The 7,363-nt window shown below is 42.7% G+C and overlaps 1 long non-coding RNA gene across 1 annotated transcript; it reads left to right on the top strand.

Annotated features, from left to right (window-relative positions):
- The first annotated feature begins 2,149 nt into the window (after nucleotides 1-2,149).
- On the top strand, nucleotides 2,150-3,242 carry LOC309864644. Its single transcript, XR_014311661.1, has 2 exons — nucleotides 2,150-2,228; nucleotides 2,534-3,242. It is a non-coding gene; the product is annotated as an uncharacterized lncRNA (long non-coding RNA).
- The last annotated feature ends 4,121 nt before the right edge of the window (nucleotides 3,243-7,363 follow it).

Raw genomic sequence — 7,363 nt, forward strand, 5'->3', positions numbered from 1 at the left:
CCCACAGGGTACAAAGTGAACCACATACACATACATAGCATAATGAAAACCATAGCCAAAGGATTAGAAAGGGTTTCTTAAGGCTATTGCTCTGGAAGTGTGATTAAGTGTGAACTTCCAAGGAAACTCTAAAGTGATTATTAATATTAATATTAATATTAATATTAATATTTGTGTTGCTGAATTTTTTTTTTAAGATTTATTTACTTTAGAGAGGGAGTGAGCATGAGCGGGAGGGGCAGAGGAAGAGGGAGAGAGAATCTCAAGCAGACATCATGCTGAGCGTGGAGCCCAGTGTGGACAGGGCTCAATCTTACGACCCTGAGATCACGACCTGAGTCAAAACCAAGAGTCTAAGAGTCTGATCCTCAACTGACTGCACCACCCAGGTGCCCCCCATTGTTAAATATTTTGAATACCACCACTGGATACAGCAATAAATAGGTTCCTGCCCTTGTGGACCATATATCTTCATTCAAGGAAAAATGAAGAAATTGAAAAAAGCAGTTGATACACAAGTCAGGCAGTGATAAGAGCCATCATACAAATAAAACAGGATAATATTATGAGGGTAATACCTTTTCAGCTTCTTATCTTATATTTAGTTTGTTGTATGAAGATATTTGATTTTGGATCAAATGAATGTCAATAGAAGTTAAAAGCAAACTTGAATAAACAACAACAACAATTTACGATGCTGCATTGGAAGCTAATTTAAGCATGGTGATTGGGGAAGGCATTTCTTAAAAGGTGATATTTAAGCTGGGATCTAATGTCAGGAGGGAGCCAGCTTGCAAGAGAAGGGCTTCTCTTGAAGAGAGAACAGTTCCTGTGAAGAACCTACAGTAATAGGGTTGGTATGTTTGGGGAATGGAAAGAAGCCCAGTGTGTGAGAGCACGGTAGGTGAGAGATAGACAGGTGTACACAGGCGGGTGGAATGGAGGACATGGCAAATTCATGCAGGGCTCTCAAAAGTTTTGAATTTATTGTAAGTCTCAAGGAAGACATTGAAGGCTTTTAAACAGGAGAGGGACATGGTCCAACTCCTGTCCTTAAAAGATCTTATTTGTTGCAACATGGAGACTAGATTCTAAGGGGGCAAGGCGAGATGCAGGGAGACCAGATGGGAAGCTTTTATAGTCATTTGGAGACTGATGGCCTTGACCATGCACGTAGCCATGGCAAGAAGGGAAGTGGATTGCTTTGGGATATATTTTGGTTGTGGAGTTGACTGATAGCTTGGACAAGTTAGAGAGGGGGAGGAGTCAAGTTTGCTTCCTAAGTTTCTGGCCTGAGCAATGGAGATGGAAAGGACTGGGGAAAGCAGATCTCACATGAAATTCTGCTTTGGACATGTTAAGTCTGAGGTGACTGTTGAATGTTGGACATTAAGTCAATGTACTTTCATGTGCAAGGCCCACAGGGTACAAAGTGAACCACATACATAGCATAATGAAAACCATAGCCAAAGGATTAGAAAGGGCTTCTTAAGGCTATTGCTCTGGAAGTGTGATTAAGTGTGAACTTCCAAGGAAACTCTAAGGTGATTATTAATATTAATATTAAGATTTGTGTGGGAGAATAGTAGAAGGAAGTCTGGTGAGAGACAGCTCATAGAAGACCCTGTAGGAAGATGCTGGGGAACTATTCAAGGGATCTGATTAGAGAATGATGTGACCACACTGAGTTCTTCAAAGATAATTCTGGTACATTATGTAGGGGTGATTGGAGGGAAGGAAGGCTGGAACAGGGTGAACAATGAAGATTTACTGCCAATGATCCAGGTGGGAGATGATGAAGGCTGGAACTCAGTCAGTGGCCCTGTCCAAGAAGAGGAGAGAGCAGATTCAAAAGATTTTAAAAACATAGATTCCACTGTACTTGGGGATATTTTTTGGCTGTGAGAGTGGGAGAGGAGTCCTCATCAGGTTAGTTTTTTCAGCCTGGGTAGATGTTGGGGACATTAAATGAGGTTAAATGAGATCCAGAGCACAGGTCCTTGAGGGCGGGTGAATCTGACCCTATCTTGTTTTTCCTGTGTTAACCCCAGAGCCCCTTTTCAGTTGGAGAAGCTGATTTGCCTTAGCACTTCCTCTAAGCACTTCCTCATTCAAGAAAGTCTTGTTGAACAAATCGATAGAGAGCTCAGAACAGAACAACATTGTTCTGTTTGACAGAGAGCTTGCCACAGAACAACATTGAAGAGGTAGACTCTTCAGGAGACTTGGTAGGTGGCAAGAGAACCAGAAATCAGGAGAACCAGCAGAGTAGAAAGGGAATGGCCAAAGGCAGGGCGAGATGCCAAGGAGAAATCAAATGAAATAAGGACCTACAAGTGTTCTCTGGGTTAGGGCGTCAGCAGTATGGCTGGCCAGTGCTGTGACAGTGGTGTGGTGAAGGTGCAAGTTGGGGGCGGGTGGAGGGACAAACGGGATAGGAAGTGGAAAATACTCAGTTAAAAAACTTGTGGGCAGTGTGGTCAGACAATTGAGAGATTTCCCACCCATTTTCTCTGCTTTCTCTGTGAATTAGGAGGGGGCAGATAATGTCCTGAACTTGAGGAAGCAGCTTGGAAGATTAAGATCAGTGGTGAACTCTAAGGACAGGGAGTTTAAGAAACAAAACAAAACAAAACAAAAAAAACTCTGAGAAACGGAAGACTTCGGTACTCATTTCGATCTCCTCCTGAGTTCTAGAATTGTCCTTCAAGGAAAAATCCTCCCTGCCCATGAGACTTGAATTTGAGCTCAGATTCACTGATGTGTGGAGATGTGAACTCTTCTCTCCCTCTGGTCACAGAATGATTTTCTGTCAGAATGCAGAATTAATCCTGTGAGAGAGCCCAGGCGTTGCTGTTCAGCTCGGCGCCATCAGACGTCCATTTCTATTAGCATTCCAGGTCAGGCCAGTTGGTTGTTTTCAATTTGTACAGTTGATTTGCTTTAGCACTTCTGTTAAACACAAAAGAGCTTGGATTTGGGACCCCTGGCCACTGCTGACACCAGTGGGGACTGGGGAGGGGCTGTGAGGCGTTCTAAGTGCTGTCCTTCAGAAAGAGATGTTAAACTTGTGTTTCTCCTGATAGATGTTGGTAGCTGTCCAGAAAAAAGTTAAAGTTCCCATTGCTTTTTCCAGAAAGAGTAATGGGGAGCCCTTGTGTTCCAGCCAACAATCCCTCTTCTCAATAAAACAAATAGGTTCTAATGTTGGCAGCTTTCTGAGCTGTTGCTGAGAACATAAAGGCTGCTCTGTCTTTTTCTGTGGTAAATATACAGCAAGTATTTAACTCATTACTAGATAAATCACATTGTGATGGATCAGAGTGTCTGGTACTGTTTTTTGTTTTTTTTTTTTTAAACATTGATTAATACATTCCTCCTTTCTTTCTTCTTTTTTTTCCTTGATGTTCCTTTCCCTCCAGCTTTACTGTGGTATAATTGACAACCAGAATTATAATATATTTAAAGCGTGCAAAGTGGTGGTGGTTTGGTAAATTTCTCCTTTCTTGACTAACTCAGTCCTGTAAAGAGACACAAACATATTTAGTAATTTAAATGCGGTAACTAATTAGAGAAATGAGACAATTAGAGAAAAGATGTGGCGATATTCTTAGTGTTCACCCAGTGGTCTGGTGTTTCTCTACATTTCCCTGCTCTCTTGGGCCTGGGCGGGTCATAGCCTCACTCTGGCTGGTGAGAAGATGGGCAGAAGTGAGCTAAGCCATTTCTCGGTCTGACACTTAAAATATCCCGTAAGATTCTCTAGCTTTCTTTCTCCCTTTTATGATGACCGTGGAGGTCATGGGTTCCAGTTGGCATGTGTTTAAAGTGGAACACAGCCACCCATTCATATCAGACATTATGTGATCAGGAAATAAACTTTTATTGTGTTAAGTTATTGAAATTCCTGGGTTTTATTGTTACTGTAGCAAAACTTATCTTAACCTATCAAATGATATCATTTTATGAGGAAAAACAAGGTCTTTTACAAGTCCCCAGAGACAGATGACATGAAAAGAGACAGGGGGTATACCTATCTTAGAGCCATCTGCAAAGATCTACCTTGCCTGAAGATCATAGTTTATATACCTGTAGAAATTTCCGGAGCTCTTTCTATTCAGTTATTATGGATCATAGCTTCCAATAATAGACTTCCAACAAGAAACCAAAATTGCTTTCCTTTCAGGCTACAGCTTGATAGCACTCAAACGAATGATAGTTTATGTAAAATTTACTCATGTGATGGAATTTCCCAAAGCCACTCTAGCTATGAGTAAACTGTAGTTGTAATCATAGAAAAACCTTTCATATTTTTCTATCTCTTTTTGCTCCCTGCTGGTGTAGACCCTGGGAAGATCTCTTCAAGTGTTACTGGTGAGGTGTGGGGGTGGTGGGGGCTGTTCCCTAGAGAATGCCTCCCATGTAGTAATAAACAAGTCTGGTCATCTATAGCTGTCATAGGGTATGACCCATTTTTTCTCCTTGCCAGCCTCCTCCACTGGGTTCTACTATTTCTTCCAGGTGTTACTTCCTCCTCGCCTGGACTTTGCTACAGCTGAGCACATGTGAGGGACCATCTGTAGTTGGGCATTAAGGAAGGAGATAAAATAAAACCACTGTATTAGAAGTACACTTATGCCTCTACCTCTTAATTTCTCAACTTTGGGTAGAATCTATTGACTGCAACTAGGAAAGATGAAGGGTTTTGCATCCTCACAACTATTATTTTGCACATGTCTTCCTCATGACAATTGTACTGCATCTACTGGGGACAAAGGGAGAGGTGAACCCTGCCCACCTATCCCATCAGCAGCCCTCCCCACAGTTATTTGATAGCTGCCCCCTGGTCCACTCATGTTCTCTACTGGATAACTCAGAGCTTGGCAGTTATTAAAGCTTGGGTCAGTTAAGGGTCTTGCCAGAAAAATAAAACTCATGCCTGGTAGTCCTATGGAGGGGATTTAATTAGGAGAATTAATTGCAAAGATCTAGGGAGAGCTGACAGATAAAACAACTCAGATTTTAAGAACAAGAGGAGCATAAGGGCAAAAACTTCTCAGAGTTTAGCAGCCCAGGCTCTCCCTGGCCAGGTGGTTCGACAACACCAGAGTAAGGTTTCCTAGTTGGAGCAAGGCTTTCTGGTAGGAACTGGAACTATGGAGTAGATGTAGCTACTGATGGAGAGTAGAGTAAGAGGGGGAGAAATACCCTGCTTCTTCCTCCCACCATCAACTATGTAGGAGTTCTAATCTTCATAAGAATATGACCTTTTTTGGAAAGAGTCATGGAAAATGTAGGTAGTTAGGATAAGATGAAGTAATACTGGAGTAGGATGGACCTTTAGTCTTAGTGGGACTGGTGTCCTTAGAAGAAGAGGAAAGACACAGAGACTCACAATGAGAACACCACAGAACAGCAGAGGCAGAGACAGGAGTTAGGCATCTATGAGGCAAGAAAGACAGAGGGAGCTAGGAGAGAGGCATGAACTGATTCTCCTTCACAGACCTCGGAGTCAACCAACCCTGTCATCCTACAACAAAGCCCTACTGCCTGACATGTCTGGGATCAATGATGGGGCACCCTTACCTCCTCCTTCCCAGTGATGGGGTCTTCCAGCCACACCTATCATGAATAGGAGGCACATCAACTACAAAACAAGGACTTGGATAAGAGAAATCAGTACAACCACTTTATGGAAGATGGAAACTTTGAATTTTTACTTCCTGATTGATAGAATCATCAAAATAATTGAAATGCTGGGATTTATCTATAAAGACATATATCTTCTCTGCATGAGTGCTGGGATGGCCTTTCCTTAAGTTTTATATTGTCAACTTGCCATAGTTCTATTGTTAATGATTTTGAGAACCTTATTAGTTAATGTTCTTTAGTAATAATCAGTGTTGGGGGCACCTGGGTGGCTCAGTGGGTTAAAGCCTCTGACTTCAGCTCAGGTCATGATCTCAGGGTCCTGGGATCGAGCCCCGCATTGGGCTCTCTGCTCAGCGGGGAGCCTGCTTCCTCCTCTCTCTCTGCCTGCCTCTTTGCCTGCTTGTGATCTCTGTCAAATAAATAAATAAAATATTAAAAAAAAAAAAAGAAATAATCAGTGTTGGATGCGATCTTCTGCTCCTCCTACTAGCTAAGCAAATTCTGTGTTTCTAGGACTTCTAAAGACTTTTGAAAAGCAAACAATGATGTAAACAGCAACAAACACAAAACCCACATGGCATGAAAAGCCCGAGACATGTCCATGGGCACTGAGAAAAGTGACTAGTTATGTGCCTATAACCCCCCAGGATGAAAGGGACCACAGAACCAGTCAACATATAAAACTCCCGAGTGTTCTCTCTCTCTCTCTTTTTAAAAAAAGATTTATTTGTTTGCGAGAGAGGGAGAGAGAGAGAGAGAGAGATGGAGAGGGAGAGAACACAAGTGGGGAGGAGGGGCAGAGGGAGAGGGAGAAGCAGAACCCTTGCTGAACAAAGAGCCAGACATAGGACTCCATCCCAGGACCCCAGGATCATGACTGGAACCAAAGGCAGAGTCTTAACTGACTGAGCCACCCAGGTACCCCCTCCAGGAAGTTCTTACCATGGGGGCTGAATCAGCATTTGGTAATTGCTTAGGATATCCTTGTCTGATGGCGAAAAAATAAAAGCAGCCTTCTGATATATGATATTTCCTCAAAATCACTAATAACAAGGATTCAAAGACTAGAAAACCATTATTTTGAATAGCGTTCTTGCATGGGCCGCAGTCTTAAAGTACGTGGTTTTTCAGATCTAAAAGAAAAGGAAAAAGGAGTTATCCGGATCTGTCTTTTATCTGTTTTAGATTATTTTTCTCCACCTCCACTGCAATAAAGTCCATTCCAGGGGAAACACTCCTTGCAAAGCTATGTCTTGCTTTTTGCGTTTGGGAGAAGGAGAAAGCGGCGCTTGTTTTAAGGATTCTCTCAGCATGACTTTCTCAGATCTCCCAGAGGGATCTGCCCACATTTGCTATTTTCCTGGCTTCACGCAGGATGGCTTTGATAAAAATCCTACTTGTTTCTAAGGTTTAAGCTGGCTACATTTGCTTGATTAGATTTGAAAGTTGTGATCTTTAGAATACTCGCGTGTTCTACAGGAATGTGAATTACTGTCTAGTTTCCACAGTGTCTGTATCTCCAGGCCTGCAACGCTTTGCAAATGAGAATCTTCAGAAAACCTGGGCTCAGGAGGCTCCCAAATGGAAGACTGGCTCTGTGATTGCCACGGCCACTTGCTTCATGGCCGCTTCAGGTCCGTGAAGGGCAGAGGCACACTCCCATGGCACACTCACCACGTGTTCTCACCAGTGGCTCTGGTTCCTTGTCTCG

Source organism: Mustela nivalis (assembly GCF_964662115.1).
Source record: "Mustela nivalis genome assembly, chromosome: 5".
Classification (NCBI taxonomy): domain Eukaryota; kingdom Metazoa; phylum Chordata; class Mammalia; order Carnivora; family Mustelidae; genus Mustela; species Mustela nivalis.